This window comes from Chiloscyllium plagiosum, unplaced genomic scaffold (assembly GCF_037043375.1).
Source record: "Chiloscyllium plagiosum isolate Xiang-an unplaced genomic scaffold, Cpla_swu_hap1 HiC_scaffold_37, whole genome shotgun sequence".
Classification (NCBI taxonomy): Eukaryota; Metazoa; Chordata; class Chondrichthyes; order Orectolobiformes; family Hemiscylliidae; genus Chiloscyllium; species Chiloscyllium plagiosum.
This window is the reverse complement of record NW_028270175.1, coordinates 11,644,018-11,660,663: the sequence shown is the minus strand read 5'-3', so window position 1 is coordinate 11,660,663 and position 16,646 is coordinate 11,644,018. Positions and strand designations below refer to the sequence as shown.

General features: G+C 39.5%; 1 long non-coding RNA gene across 1 annotated transcript; it reads left to right on the top strand.

Annotated features, from left to right (window-relative positions):
* The first annotated feature begins 2,997 nt into the window (after positions 1–2,997).
* On the top strand, positions 2,998–16,110 carry LOC148139762 (uncharacterized). Its single transcript, XR_015753519.1, has 3 exons — positions 2,998–3,064; positions 6,064–6,163; positions 16,071–16,110. It is a non-coding gene; the product is annotated as an uncharacterized LOC148139762 (long non-coding RNA).
* Positions 16,111–16,646: the final 536 nt, after the last annotated feature.

The following is a 16,646-nucleotide window of genomic DNA, read 5'->3' as shown; positions in this document are numbered from 1 at the left end:
TGCGTGGTTATGGTGGTTGTTGTTGTTGTTGCCTTTATCATAAAGATCAAAGAATCCCATAGGCACTACTTTTGGATCAACAAGTGGCCTCAGCTGACACCTAGGTGAAAATGCTGTGGGTTCAAGCACAATTTGTTACATAATCCAAGTTTGTCATGTTTTGGTGAGCATGGAGTTAATTCTGCATTGTTTGTTACGTCATATTTCAGACAAGGCATTAAACCAAATCAATTCTTTTGAAGGAGATTTAAAAAAAGGCCAAAAAGATACCAAAGCACTTTACCATGAAGAGTGGTAAGTTTCCATATATTCTGCCTAATATCCTGAGCCAACACTACCAAAACAAATTAACTGGTCATTCTTCTCACTAACGTTTATGAAATTTATAGGTATGTTGAAATTGACTGTGGCCTATGCCTACATATATCAGTAGAGAATTTGTTTCAAATTTATGAAGCACTTGGAGACACCTAAATGTTGTAATACAAATGAATGTTTCTTTTGTCCTTCCTAATAGAGTAGTAAGTAACCGGTTTTCCAAATGTCTGCTCTTGTGTTAAGGACTTCATAGTGATCTTGGTGGAACCAATTTCTCAAAGGCGAAATTACTGCTGGAAAAATACCTATTTGGCATTTGTCCTGTCTTAAAATGTAACATTTCTGTTTATCTTAACAATTACGTTGGAGCAACCTAACTCGGAACAAAGACAAGATTCTAGAATTTTTAAAAAGGAAGTAGCTGTTGGCTACTGTTTATATTCAATTCTCCTCTCTGTTGTTAGCTAAAGACCGGAGGTAAAGCAAATAAATACTTTGCTAAGAGATTGAAGGTAAAGAGTTGCATTCACTCAACAGCTTGAGTGGTATATTTGGTCAATTTTATATGCAATCAACCAGGAATATGAAGAACTACACAACATTCTCTATCAATTGAAGACCCAAAAGGACAACTGAGACAACCACCAAATGATTTGGTTCTTGCATGTCTAGCCAAGGTGAGAATGGTAGTTGAAGAGTTTCCAGAACCAAGAAAAATGAAGTGTACTCAGAGCAGTGGCTTGTCAGTGCCAGCTCAGGAGTCCCTTTCAGTCCCTGCCCTTTCTGAGGCCCTTTGCTGCTGTAGAACATTTGATGCAAATAGTTGGATGTGAAAAATACTGTTGACATGTATCGTTTATTGTGTTTCAATTTCCACATTGTTAACTGCATCAAGAGTATCAAACACAATTCAAAGTTATAGCAATTATTTGTGCTTTTTGAAATTCTACAACTTCTCTTTACGTGACACTGTTGTTAAAGCATTTTGCATTCTTCCGCGTTGGGGAAACAGTTTTATTCCAGGAGATATCTTTCTACTTAATGAACTGTTTGACAGAGACAAATAGTTCCAATTTTGAAAACATAGCTATCTTTGCATTTGTGTTTTTATCTTCAATTTTCATCATTCACTAGCTCCAGAGCATTTCAGCACGTTCTATTCTATAGGTTGTGTCTCACCAAGTAATCTAACTTTCTAATTTACAGTAACTCCAAAGGAATTTTCTACAACCCATGTTTATCCTATCGAGTTAAAGGCGCATAACGTATTGATAAACTATTCAGTGCTCATAGTTTTCTGGTCCATCCACTCCTCCTTCCAATTTCTCTCACCTCGGCTTAAGCCACATGCATTTCCAGTGTACACAGATCAGCTAAAACTTCCCACCATTACCTTAACAAATGACCAATCTTTATGAATAAGTCCAAACAACAAGCATTGACAGGTATTTGATGTCACACTTTCAAGGGAGACAGTCAGTAGAAACCTCTACTGATTTCCCTGAAGTAGAAGTAATTTGGTGCACTACATTTGTTGCCCTCAATAATGTCTCAGGACTATCCGGGAAACTTGCCCATTACTTTGTTGATGTTAGCTTGTTTGATAAACCTTCCTTCACACAAGTTCAATATATTTTTGCCTCCATTTTTCCCATTTCCTTGAAAAATGACATCATTTGACGACAAAATAATTGTATATTCCAGTTTCAAATTTTCAGTAGTAGTCTCAGCAGGAATATACTTTGTAATTTTAACCTATGCTTTCTGAAATTATCACACTTCAACTAGCTGTACAATATTTATGTTGACCATTTTGCTTTCAAAGAAAGCTTACAAGTCATCCAGTGCTTGACCTAAGGCAGAACTTAGTTTGTTTCTAGAGTACTACATAATGAACAAAAATAAAACAATTTTATCAGCAAATTTTAGTTGCTGTGTCTTAAGACTCATAAATTCTCTTGTGCAGTAAAAACTTAAAATGTAATTTTCCTTAAGAAAGCACTTATCAGGTATTTCATTAAGTGATCACAAGTTAACTGTAGACAATTAGTTTTTCTCTAGTTTTATAATGGTTAAGAGAAAATATACATTACCTTTCCCTTTAAAAGACTCTTAATTCAGCAAACAGAATTTTAAAAACCTCTGCATAAACATGAACAAAATAAATTATTAAATTGAGATGAAAGAAATGATGGCAGGCTAAGAACAGTGAGTTTCCACCAAAAGCATAAAGTTAATGGCCTGTTATCTGAGCCTCAGTTATGCAAGAGAGGTCTAGTGGATATCGTTGCCTGGTACAGTACCGCTGATATATGTTCCCTTCATATTAAAAAAATTATGGAAACTTTTAAGATAATGTTGTTTGATTTGATGGATTCATTTATGACTACAGGCTAAAGATATTTGAATATTTTGAAAGCAAGTGTACTGACAATTGTACATGCAGTCTGATTAATCTAATTTTGAATTAAAACACTATATACAATATATTGGTGAATATTTCATGTCATTTCTCCTGATAAATTGGAGAATACGCAGTTTTGTAATATAAACCCAAAATAAAGCATTCCTCCCATACCACAGTTTGAGAAGCTCCTCCCCCACAGCAAAACCTGTTCTCTTTTCAGCCTTCCTACACTCCCCTTTTCTCATCTCACCTCTTGCTCAACAAGGCTTCAGTTTTACTCCATTCTAATCCCACTCTTGTCATAATGTGGGTGATATCAGCAACTGGCCCTTAATGCAGGTAAGAACTCTAGCTGACACTTTCTCCCAATCAGGATGATTCATATACCTGCATAAAAATCAACATCACAAATTCAAAGTAAAGCATTTTCTTATTGCAGTATTTCATACCCTACAGTTTACATACAAAGATGCTGTACTGTATACATCAAAGCAACCATAGAAGTTTAGCCAGCAAGTATAAGAAGGCTGTTTGAAATAATAGCTAAATCCAATCCTGGTCCACCAAACATCCATACCAGGGCTACTGGACTGTAGGAACATTCACCAATTTCTTCCAGTTAAGATAAAGACAACAAGGAAAAGTAGCATGAACGCATTTCTAGAGTAAACTGTTTCGGTACAGATTCAAATGCGAAAGTAATCAGTTGATTTTTCAGGGCAGCATGTCCAAAAATTAACTGCCACAGTACAAAATTAGATAAAACTAGATGATGGGATCAAATAACACAAAAGAATGTAGACATGAAGAAGCACTTCTTGAGAGCCCATGCTCCCCTCCAGCTGGGAACAGGATTACATGATTAATTTTTATCTTCCAAGGTAAGTCACAAATTTGTGAGCAACAACGAACAGAAAAGTAATGGGAACATAGAACAATACAGTGTAGAACTGGCCCTTCAGTCCTCAATGTTGCACCGACCAGGGCCACTAAATTTAGAGTCAAAGAGTCACATAGCCACAGAAATAGACCCTTCGGTCCAACTCATCCATGCTGACCAGATTTCCTTAACTAAACTAGTTCCACTTGCCTGCATTTGCCATATCCCTCTAAACCTTTCCTATACATGTACCTACCCAAATATCTTTTAAATGTTGCAACTGTACTTGCAATTACCACTTCCTCTGACCGTTCATTCTACATATAAAGCAACCCTTGTGTGAAACAGTCGTCCCTCAGGTCCCTTTTAGATTTTTCTCCTTGATCAATTTTGAAAAAAACTGGCAAATTAGTTATATTAGTTCGATCAAGAGGAACATTTTCTACGTGGTACTCTCTGTTCAATGGTAGAGACAGTCATGATGAAACTAGGTGATTGAACACTAATCAATAGGGATCAGATCAATCCAAAAAGCAATAAACTCAATGTTTCTATCCAAGATGGTCTTTTTTAGGACTAACATTCAAAGGCAGTCATAGTCCAACGTCTACATGTCCATTAACTCAAATGCCTCCTCAACAAAAGAAACAATCAGAACAATTTCTTGCATGTACTGAAAATTGTTGATTTTATACTATAAGAAGTTCAATTTGGCTGACCGTCTAGAAAAAAAGTCACACTGTGATATCCTGAATAATTACTTCAAGATCTACTTCCAGCTAATTGAGTCAGCTACAAATACATAATAAAATGCTACGATTACAAAAAATGTTTTAATTACTATGCAATGTAAGTCATGTGTGATATATCAACAAATATAGGAACTGTGTAGCGTACAAAAGCCTCAAGTTTAATTGCATATGCCTACCTCTAACCAGGTGGAGGTCTGCAAATAAAGTTACAAAATGCAATTTAACCTCTCTGATCCCACTTCCTTTCCATTGTTTCCCCATATTAATTGGCTCTTTTGAGCAGGAAAGGAATTCTCACAGAAGGGAGGTCTTCCATTTATGTAATGTGTCCCACAATTACACAGTAACTCAAATTGTTTTAGTCAATGAAGTACATTTAAAGTTCAAAATATAGGAAACGTGGCAGCTTATTTGTCCATAGCAAACTCCATAAACATAATTTTCAAATTGCTAAGTTAGTTTGTTCAACATTGTTTGAAGGATAACTTTTGGTTAGAACACTACAGTGAACCCCACCCCCACTCCTCTGTGACACAGGATCATGAGAACTTTGACATCCACCTGAGAGAGCATACTAGGCCTCGGCTTAAGATTTAATTCAAATGTGGGCAACTCTGACTGCACAGCAGTGTTTTCTGAACTGCACTAGAGCATCAGACTTAACATTCGTGCTCAATACCTAAAGTGAGACTTGAATCCAGAGGCCTCTGGCTCAGAGGCAAGGGTCCACAATTTGAGTCATGGCTGACAAAGGAAGGAGGAGATTCTGACTTTAAATGTACATATTTGGTCTGGATGTCATCAAGTGAAGGATTTTCAAGTTTGAGGTGGGGAGCTGGGCTCAGGAAGTTTCCTGACTAAGAGCATCTGCCTTGGGAAAAATGTCAAAGAAGACTGGAAAGTAGAAAATGTAACCTCTTTATTCAAGAAGGGAAGGAGGCAGAAAACAAGAAACGGCAGTTAACTTGACATATGTCACGTGTAAGATGTATAAATCAGTAGTGAAGTTATTGCTGGACATTTAGAAAATCTCAAATCAATTCAGAAGTTTCATGAGAGGAAAAGCATGTTTTAAAAAATGATTAGACTTCTTTAAATGAGCAATGTGTTATGAATGAAGGAAGGTCTGTAAATGGCTATTTGGATTTCCTCAAGGCATCTGATAAGATACCACAAAGGCTATTAGAACAGAAGAAAGGTCATGGTGCTAGGGAGAAACATATTAGTATGGATAAAAGGGTGACTGGCTGGTTGGCAGAAAACAGAATATCCATAAATAAGCTCTTGTCTGGAGCAGCCCAATATGATGAGTGGAGTCCTGAGGTTCAAACTCTTTCCAATTTACAATAACTTGAATGAGGGGAACTAAAGTAAAGTTTGTTAATTTGAGGTAAAGCAAAGATAGGTAGAGAGGTATTTTGGGAAGAAGACAAAAAGATGGCGGAAGTATGTAGATAAAATTAAGTGAGTGGGCAAACATCTGGCAGATGGAGTATATACAAAGTTTTTCATTTTGGTAGGAACAATGAAAAAGCAGGGCAACCACTGTGGAATTCTTAGATGCAGATCAAGGTGTTCTAGTGAATGAGTCACTAAACATTAGTATGCTATACAGCAGTAATTAAGAAGGCTAATGAGGTACTATCCTTTATTAGGAGAGGAATTAAACATGAAATTAAGGATGTTGTTATCCTTCTGTTATACAGGCAGGTTCTGGGTTGTGAATGAGTTCTGTCAGGAATCCCTTCACAAGTAAATTTATACACAAGTTGGGACACAATGAAGAACAACATAAAGCAGCTGTTTGTAAGTATAAGAAATGCTTGTATTTCAGGGCTTTAAGATTACACAACTGTTTGGGCTCACGTTTGTAAACCAGGTGCTTGTAAATCAGGGATCCTCCAAACATGACACTGATGAAACCACATCTTGAATACTCTGGATGTAGGTTTGCTCGCTGAGCTAAGAGGTCCATTCCAGATGTTTCGTTACCTAACTAGGTAACATCTTAAGTGGACCTCAGTCGAAGCAATGCTGAAAATTCCTGCTTTCTATTTATATATTTAGGTTTCTTTGGGTTGGTGATGTCATTTCCTGTGGTGATGTTTTTCCTGTGATAAAGTCACTTCCTGTTCCTTTTCTCAGGGGGTGGTAGATGGGGTCTAACTTGATGTGTTTGTTGATAGAGTTCCAGTTGGAATGCCATGCTTCTTGGAATTCTCATGCGTGTCTTTGTTTGGCTTGAATGCTCTGTTTGGTTTTCATCTCCTTATTTCAGAGATGATTTATAAGATTGATACCTAGAATGAGTGGATTATTTTATGAGAATTAGTTGGAGACACTGGCCTTATTTCCATTGGAGTTTGGAAGGCAGAGGAGTGATTTGGTTGAAGTAAAGAGGATGCAGAGTGATGGACAAGGAGAGGATGTTTCCACTTGTTTAGTGGTCTAAAATTTGAGGTCACAGTATTAAAATTGGGAGTTGCCCTTTTAGGACTGAGATGAGGATTTTATTTTTTTCTGAAGATTGTGAAGGTTGGAATTCTCTCTCTAGAAGACAGTGTCACTGAATATTTCTAAAGCCAGAGCTAGATTCCCTTGACAAACAAGAATCTATGTAGGCAGATGAGAATGAGTAATTCAAAACGCAAACAGATCAACCATGATTTTATTGAATGTGGAGCAGGCTCAAGGGGCCAAATGGCTTACTTCTGCTCCTATTTTGTAAGTTACTGACTTGTAAAAATGGATCTTTATTCCCGAGGGGTGGTTGCAGGCTGAATCAGGCCGGAGGATTGAACAAAGAGTTCAATTCCACCCACTTTCCTGGCTCCCACACCTTTAAGGTAAGCTATTGCATTTCCATGTCCACTAATCTACTTTACACTGTTTAGAAACAATTAACCTTACAATGGCAATAGAATGTATTAGTGAAGAAAGCTTTTAAAAAAGTAAGTCATGATACACTGTTAAAAATCATCCTTTTACTGCAGGACTAAGAAACGGTCAATATCCAAACCCTTTAAAACGTCAATAGCAGACTCACTTGAGTCCTCTTAATCTCGATTAAATAAAATTGTGTAATTGACAGCAGAGATCACAGTGCCAGAGTTGTTAATCAAGCAATATTTTTTCTGGGTCCAGCTGTTCTAACAGACTATTAGATTTCTGGACTGTCAGCCAATCCTCATTATGCATTTATAAAGCTTTTTTTTTCACACCTCCTATCATCACTATAACGTTCATTGGTTCTATGCCCTTGGTTAAATGGCATAGACTAAGCACTATACAGACGAAGCGAAATGTCCTCTGTTTTATCTTATATTCCAGATGTAGTCGTCTAGGCCTCAAAAGGAACCTTGAGCCCCTCTTACGCTAGGTTACACTCCTCTGGATCATAGCCTTCGTCTTTCCCTCTCCCACCTAATCCTTTTCACAGATTTCAGTAACTCTCTGATCATCCCCATAAAATTCTCAGGCTGCAGCAGCAAAAACGACTTGAAGACGTTATTTAACCAAGGATATATTTGCATCAAAAGCAGTTCAGAGAAGATTCACTAAACAGAGGAAAGTTTGAGCAGATTGGGCCTCTACACGTTAGGGCTTAGGAGAATGAGAAATTATCTTATTGAAACATTGTTGATGTTTCCTCCTGTGGGAGAATCTAGAAGAAGAGGGCTCAGTTTCAAAATAAGGGGTTTTCCATTTAAGAAGGTAAGAACATAGAACATTACAGCGCAATACAGGCCCTTCAGCCCTCGATGTTGCACTGACCAGTCATACCAATCTGAAGCCCATCTAACCTAAGAAGGAATATCTTTTTGCAGATGATTATTAATTTGTGGCATTCCCTTCCCTGCGAACAATGAGTATCTTCAAAGCTGAGTTAAGACAGATTTCTGATTGACAGGGAAATCAAGGGATTTTGGGGACAAGCAGGAAATCTAGCTACTACCACAATTAGATCAGTCATGAACTTACTGAGTGGCAGAGAAGGCTTAAGGAGTTGAATACCTTACTCCTGCTCCCATGTTCCTATGTCCTTATACAGAAGGCAGTAGGAGAAGGTACCAATTGCAGTCAATTACGACAGCCCAAAGACCAGAATGCACTGCAGGAAGATGCTTAATGATTTCAATGCTACAGACTGCAACATGCATTCAAAGTTGTGCAGTGTTTCCCAACTAGTTCTTCAGTTGTTATTCTTTGTATTAACAGCACAAAGCAAAGGTTTAATTGTGTATTTACTGGTAAGTCCAATGTGATTTCTCAGAAGGTTCAGTCAAGTGTCATGTATAATAAATCTTTACGCTTCATCAAGATTAACCTATCTTCTATCACATGTTGAGTAGGTATCCTTCCAACATTGCCTGATACCTTGCACTTTCAGCCTGAGCTGGTTATTAAGAGGGCAGCTGCCCAATGTGAAGGACAGGATATAAACTGAACATGCAAGACGCTGGCACTGACCACAATTGATGTATCAGCCAGGTGTTCTATAGCCAGAGTGAGCAGACCATGAGTAGTAAAAAGGTAATGCAGGTGTAGTGGGACTGTGAGGAAGTCTGCCTAGAGGAGGACAGATGTTTGCCTCTTGTGTAGAAACCCGAGAGACATTTTGGATTCTTTGAACAAACCAAGGCAGCTTTTATTTTAGCCTGCTGTTGTCCCTGTCCCAGAAGTGTTTGATGGGGTCAGTGTGAGGGGAACTTTACATTATTTATTTTCAGTTCCAATGAGGAGAATAAATTTTCGTATGTATTTTAAACCCCTGTTCCTGTCCTTGGAGTATTCGACAGGTTCAGAGCTGAGGGGATTTGAATATTAGCTCACTTTGAGATTGACTGAGTAGAGGAAAGTTTACTCTGTATTTCAACCCCTTGTTGTCCCTACATCCAGAAGGAGCGATGAAGAAAGCAGCTTTGCAGACACAGAGCCACAGAGAGTGCAACTGCATAAATTTATAAGAGATTTGGGAAGTATTACAACCTTAAAGGGCCAAATAGGATTAAAGATTAGTTTAATATTGAAGATTATGGTAACTTTGTTCCTAATAAAGTTGAGACTGCTTTGTATTGCTACTGGCTTGTGTTCATATTGATTTGACCACTTCAGTATTGTGAGACTCCTGGGCAAATACATTCAGAACATTCTAGTGGGAATTGTCTACATTGTTTTAAAGAAAGACCAGACAACACCACCAACATAAAGGAGACATTTTTGAAATAATTTTCACAAAGCTCATTTATTTTCTTGGGGAGGGTTGAGTGTCTTTGAAAGACTTTCTCAAAAGGCAATGGATACAGAGTCTTTAAGTATTTTTAAGGCAGAATTATACAGAGTTTTTATAAGTAAGTAGATAGAAGTTTATCAGGAATAGATGGGAATGTGGAGTAATCAGATCAGTCATTCTCTTATTGAATGGCTAAAGGGGCTGAATGGTCATTTACTGTGGCCAATTCATTTGTTTTTATGACTGTTCGTCTATTCATGAAGAGCCAAGGTAAATAGTTAATGAACCAACATCAGGGAAAAGCCTCAACCTCATCTTTCCCATTCTACCTGTTACAGGTGCATCTATCCATTACTGTATGAGTAGAAGCAACCACTGCAGAGAGATGAGGAGATGAAGTCCTGTCTTAACACCGAGCTTAAGGGCGGCACGGTGGCACAGTGGTTAGCACTGCTGCCTCACAGCGCCAGAGCCCGGGTTCAATTCCCACCTCAGGCGACTGACTGTGTGGAGTTTGCACGTTCTCCCCGTGTCTGCGTGGGTTTCCTCCGGGTGCTCCGGTTTCCTCCCACCATCCAAAGATGTGCAGGGTCAGGTGAATTGGCCATACTAAATTGCCCATAGTGTTAGGTAAGGGGTAAATGTAGGGGTATGGGTGGGTTTCGCTTCGGCGGGTCAGTGTGGACTTGTTGGGCCGAAGGGCCTGTTTCCACACTGTAATCTAATCTAATCTTACCCTCTATGCTATTGCATGAAACCACCACCACACTAAATTGAATAAACTCAGATAGATCTAGCAGCTTAAAACTGGGTATTCAAGAGATGACTTGGAGCACCAGCATCTGCAGATTTGTATTCAAACTCAATCTATAACCTCATGGCCTGGCATCTAGAGGGAGACAGGAGTTAATTGGAGACGTCATTAAATTAACAGCCCAGAGACCCAAGTTAATGCAAATGTTGCTGAATACTGGTACAAATCTCACCACATACTGAAATTTAAATGCAATTAATAAAATCTCAAATTGAAAGCAATTCCCAGTAATGGTGACCATGATCTTAAATTGTAAAAAATCCCATCTGGTTCACTAGTGCCTTTTGGAGAAAAGAAATCTGTCCCTTTACATGGTCTGACCATGTTGACTTGTAACTGCCCTCTAAAGTAGTCCAGCAAACCACTCAGTTAAATGGCAATTAGAGATAGGCAACAAATATTGGCCTTGCCAGTGGCACCTGCATGTCATAAAAAAACTTTTTAAATTCCCATATTCTATTTTTACCATCAAGCCAAGGGACCTTGGTTAAATTAGGAAGTGTAGAAGAGCATGCTAGGAACAACACAGGACATACCTAAAAATAAAATTCTAATCTGATCAATTTAGGGCGAGGAACATGCTGAACATAGGAGGTAAGCAATCTCACAGATCAGATCAAATTTCTGCAGTGGATATTTAAACAACAAACCAGAAGTAGTGGTTCCCAGAATCTCATCCTTAAATAATGGGAGAGACTCTGCATTTTCAGTCCAAAGTACATGATTAATACATTTGCAACCATAGAATCATGGAGTGATAGAGTCATACAGCATGAAAACAGACCCTTCAGTCCAACTCGTTCACATTGACCAGGTATCCAAACCTGACCTAGTCCTATTTGCCAGCATTTGGCCCAAAACCCTCTAAACCTTCCTATTCATAGACCCACCCAGATGCCTTTTAAATCATGTAATTATACCAGCCACCACCACTTCCTCTGGCAATTCGTTCCATACATGCACCACCCTCCATGTGAAAAAGTTACTTTTTCAGAATCCTTTTCAAATCTTGCCCTTCTCACTTATGTTAAAATCAACTAGGAGAAAGTGAGGACTGCAGATGCTGGAGATCAGAGCTGAAAAATGTGTTGCTGGAAAAGGGCTTATGCCCGAAACGTCGATTCTCCTGCTCCTTTGATGCTGCCTGACCTGCTGCGCTTTTCCAGCAACACATTTTTCAGCTCTTCTCACTTATGTTCTCTAGTTTTGGACTCCCACACACTATGAAAAAGCCATTGGCTATTCATCCTAGCTGTGCCTCTCATGATTTTATAAACCTTTAAAAGATTATCCCTCAGCATCTGACGATCCAGGAAATAAAGCCCCAGCCTATTCAGCTTTTTCCAGGAAGTCAAGCCCTCCAGCCTCGGCAACACGTTTTTCTGCACCCTCTTAGATTTAGCAACATCTTTTTGATTGAATTGTACACAGTAGTCTAAAAGTGGCCTCACCAATGTCCTGTACAGCTGCAACATGACCTCCCAACTCCTGTGCTCAATGTTCTGACCAATGGAGGCAAGCATGCCAAATACCTTCTTCACCACCCTGTCTACCTACGCCTCCACTTTGAAGGAATTATGCACCTACACCCCAAGGTATTTTTGTTCAGCAACACTCCCCAGTACCCCACCATGAATTGTATAAGTCCTGTCCTGGTTTGTCTTACCAAAACGGAACACCTCTCATTTATCTAAACTAAACTCAATTTGCCACTCTTCAGTCCATTGGCCCATCTGATCAAGGTCCTGTTGTGCTCTGAGATAACCTTGTTCATTGTCCACAATACCATCTATTTGGTGTCATCTGCAAACTTACTAACCATTCCTCCTATGTTCACATCCAAGCCATTTATATAAATGACAAAAAGCAGTGGACCAGCCCTTGTAGCACACTGCTGGTCACAGGCATCCAGTCAAAAAAGCAACCCTCCACCACCACTTTCTGTCTCCTACCTTCAAGACAATTTTGCATCCAATTGGCTAGCTCCCCCTAGATCCCATGTGATATAATCTAACTTAACCTAACCTTACAGATTACCATGTGGAATCTTGTCCATAAGGCTATAAGACCATAAGACATAAGCAGAAATTAGGCCATTCAGCCCATTGCGTCTGCTCCACCATTTAATCATGGGTGATAAGTTTCTCAACCTTATTCTCCCACACTAACCTTGTAACCCTTGATCCCCTTGATATTCAATAATCTATCCCTCTCAACATTAAATATACTCAATTACTTGGCCTCCACAACCTGCTGTGGCAGTGAATTTCATAGATTCACCACTGTCTGGCTGAAGACGTTTCCCCTTATCACCATTCTAAAATATCTTCCCTCGTCTCTCTGACCAATGGAAACATCTTCCTGATATCGACATTGTCCAGACCTTTCAGTATTCTGTATATTTCGATTAGATTCCCACTCATTCTTCTAAACTCCACTGAGTATAAACTCTGAGTCCTCAAGAGCTCCTCATACGTTAAGCTTTCCATTCCTGGGACCATTCTCATGAACCTTCTCTGAACATGTTCCAGGGCCAGTACTGAGGTATTGGGCCCAAAACTGCACACTATAGTGCAAATGTGGTCTGACCAGAGCCTTAATAAGCTTCAGAAGTACATCCCTGCTTTTATATTCAATCCCTCTCAAAATAAATGACTTCATTGAATTTGCCTTCCTAACTACTGACTCAACCTGTAACTTTACCTTGACAGAATCCTGGATAGAACTCCCAAGAGTCTTTGCACTTCAGACTTCTGAACTTTCTCCCTATTTAGAAAATACTCCATGCCGCTATTCTTTCTACCAAAGTGCATAACCTCACACTTTCCCAGGTTGTACTCCATCTGCCACTTCTTTGCCCACTCTCCTAACCTGTCCAAATCCTTGTGAAACCTCCTCTCCTCCTCAATGTTACCTGTCCTTCAACCAACCTTTGTATCATCTGTAAACATAGCCAGAATACCCTCAGTTCCTTCATCTAGATCGTTAATGTATAAATTGAAAGGTTTTGGTCCCAACACTGAACCTTGCAGAATACCACTTGTCACCGGCTGCCACCCTTTTATCCCCACTCTCTGCTTTCTGTCAAACAGCCATGCTTCTATTCATACTAGCACCTTGTCTCTAACACGATGGGCCCTTATCTTACTCAGTAGCCTCCTGGGTGGCACCTCGTCAAAGGCCTCCTTGGAGTCCAAGTAGATAACATCCATTGGCTCTCCTTGGTCTAACCTGCTCACTACTTCCTCAAAGAATTCATGACCTCCCTTCGATGAAACTATGCTGACTTTGCCCTGTTTTACCATACTTTTCCAAGTATTCAGAAATCTCATCCTTCACAATGGATTCCAGATCTTACCCACGATCAAGGTTAGGCTAATCAGTCTGTAATTTTCCATCTTTTGCCTTACTCCATTTTTAAATGGGGGTATCACATTTGGTGATTTTCCAACCCTCTCAGACCCTCCCTGATTCTAGCGATTCCTGAAAGATTACCACTAATGCCTCCACTATCTCTTCATCTATCTCCCTTAGGACTCTGAGGTTTGGTCCATCTGGTCTAGATGACTTATCCACCTTCAGGCCATTCAGTTTTTTTTAGCACATTCACCTTAGTGATGGCCACCATACTCAGCTCTGCCCCCTCATTCCCTTAAATTTTTGGGATATTACTCATGTCTTCCACCACAACAACTGATGCGAAGTAATTATTCAGTTCCTCGGCCATTACCTTGTTCCCCATTACTATCCTTCCTGCATCATTTTCCAGTGTCCCAATGTCCACTTGTGCCTCTCTTTTGCCCTTTATGTATCTGAACAAACTCTTACAGACTTCCTTCACATTACTAGCTAGCTTACTCTCATATTTAATCTTCTCCCTCCTTATTTATTTTTTTGTTGCCCTCTGTTGGTCTTTGTAAGCTTCCCAATCCTCTGGTTTCCCAGTGCCCTTCACATTTTTGCTTTTATACTATCCCTGACTTCCCTAGTCAGCCATGGTTGTCTCATCCTCCCTGTACCATGCTTCTTTTTCTTCGGATGGATCTCTGCTGTGTCTCCTGAATTATTCCCAGAAACCCCTGCCATTGCGGTTCCGCTGTCTTTCCTGCTGGTCTCCGCTCCCAGACAATCTACCCAGTTCCTCCCCTCTGTAGTTGTTGAACACTTTGCTGAAGGTAACATGTGCCACTCTGCCTTCATCAATCTTCTTTGTCACCACCTCAAAAACTCAGTCAAGTTAATGAGACATGATTTCACATGCATAAAGCCATGTTGACTATTCCTGATCAGTCCATGTCTTTCCAAATGCATGGAAATCCTCTTCCTCAAAATCCCCTCCAACAACTCACCCACCACTGACGTAAGGCTCACCAGTCTATAGTTCCCTGGCTTTTCCCCTCAGCTTTTCTTAAACAACCACATCATATTGGCCAACCTCTAGTCCTCTGGAACCTCACCCAATGTTACAAATATTTCAACAAGGGGCCTAGCAATCTCTTCCCTAGCTTCCCACAAAGGTATTTCTTCAGCCAAAAGTGCATCATGGATAATATAACTCAACCTCGTCTTGACAAACCACTACAGATGCAAGTCTTCACCCAATTCATTTCACTCCATGTGATATAAAGAAATAGCTTAAAGACATTGGATACAGAAAAATATATGCGTCCAACAACATTCTTGGCAGTAGTATTGATGAACTGTGAATCCAAATCAATTTTATGTTTAATCAAACTGGTCCACATAGATCTGGAAAATTGCCCTAGGTATGTCTCGTCTACAAAAAGGAAGAACAAACCTGATAAACTAATGTCTTTATCAGTTTATTGGTCTACTCTCAAACATCAGCAAAATGATGGAGAATGGCATCGACAGTGCCATCAGGCAGCACTTAACCAGCAGCAATCTTCCCACTAATGCTCAGTTTGGTTTCTATCCCAGCCCATCAAAGCCAGATATCATTACTGTAAAAGTCTAAATTCTTGTGATGAAGTAAAAGTGATGACCCAAAAATCTTGGCAAAATTTGATAGAATGTGATATCAAGAAATCCTAGGAAAACAGAAGTCAATTGGAAATGGGGGAGGGAACTCTCCACACCTTGGAGCCATACACTGCACAAAAATAAGTTGGTTGTGGCTATTGTGCCCACTGCATGGGCCAATCATAACACTCTGACTAAGTGGGTGACTTATGTGGGACATGCTGAAAATGGGCACCAGCAACAGGCACTATTTCACCATTAAACCAAAAACTAATGATTTTGTGGGACCGACATTTTCAACTGTTATAACTACAATGCACCAAGAAAGTAATCTGAACAGTATTCATAACTTGATATTGAGAGGGTGCAAGATAGGTGACCTTGTTGAAAGCACTGTCCCTGTTCCCTATCAATCTTCTGTTATTATTAGTCAGGAAATATTTTTACACAAACAAATCAATCATCAATCTGAACCAAAGCCAAAGAGCACACTGGTTATACAATTGATATATTAATCCATGGAACATGAATAACCTCAAACAGTCCAGCCTTAAAAATATTCTGGCTAAATTTCCTGTACTGTTGCTCACAGGTAATTTGAGAATGCTCTCCTGCATATTACATGTACCCAAATGTTTTACAATTAAGAGTTGGAATGCTTTCAAGCAATTTTTTTTTGACAGGATGAATGTGGATTTGGGACTACAACGGGACAGGTCTGCTCTGGAGAGGTTGGGATAATTTCAGCAGTGCCCTCATGACAAATCCCCAGCAAACAACTGGGGATCGATGACTCAACCACAATTAAGATTCACACATTTGTTGTGGAATTACAAATGCCACATTCCTGGAGTAACTGCTTGGTCGATCCACACAACATTGTTATTTTCAGTTTTTTGCGTGCATTTCCTTCCTCGCAATCTTCAGCCTTTCTACTCTTTTGGGCAACATGCAGACCCTTCCTTTAATCCAACACTATCTTTAATATTTCATGCTTAGACCAGATTCCCTGTGAGATTTTTTTTTAAACCATTAAGGCAATGTATAACTTGTTACAAATTAATTATTTAAATGTTTCCCACACTTTTTGATCTAGTTTTGAAATCCATCTTAACCAACTCACCTCTCGTGCCTGGCAGTGTAAAGTCCCCCTACAAAAGGGTAACTAGGGAGAGAATAGGGCCCCTCAAAGATCAGCAAGGCGGTATTGGTGTAGAGCCGCAGAAGATGGGGCAGACACTAAACGAGTATTTTGCATC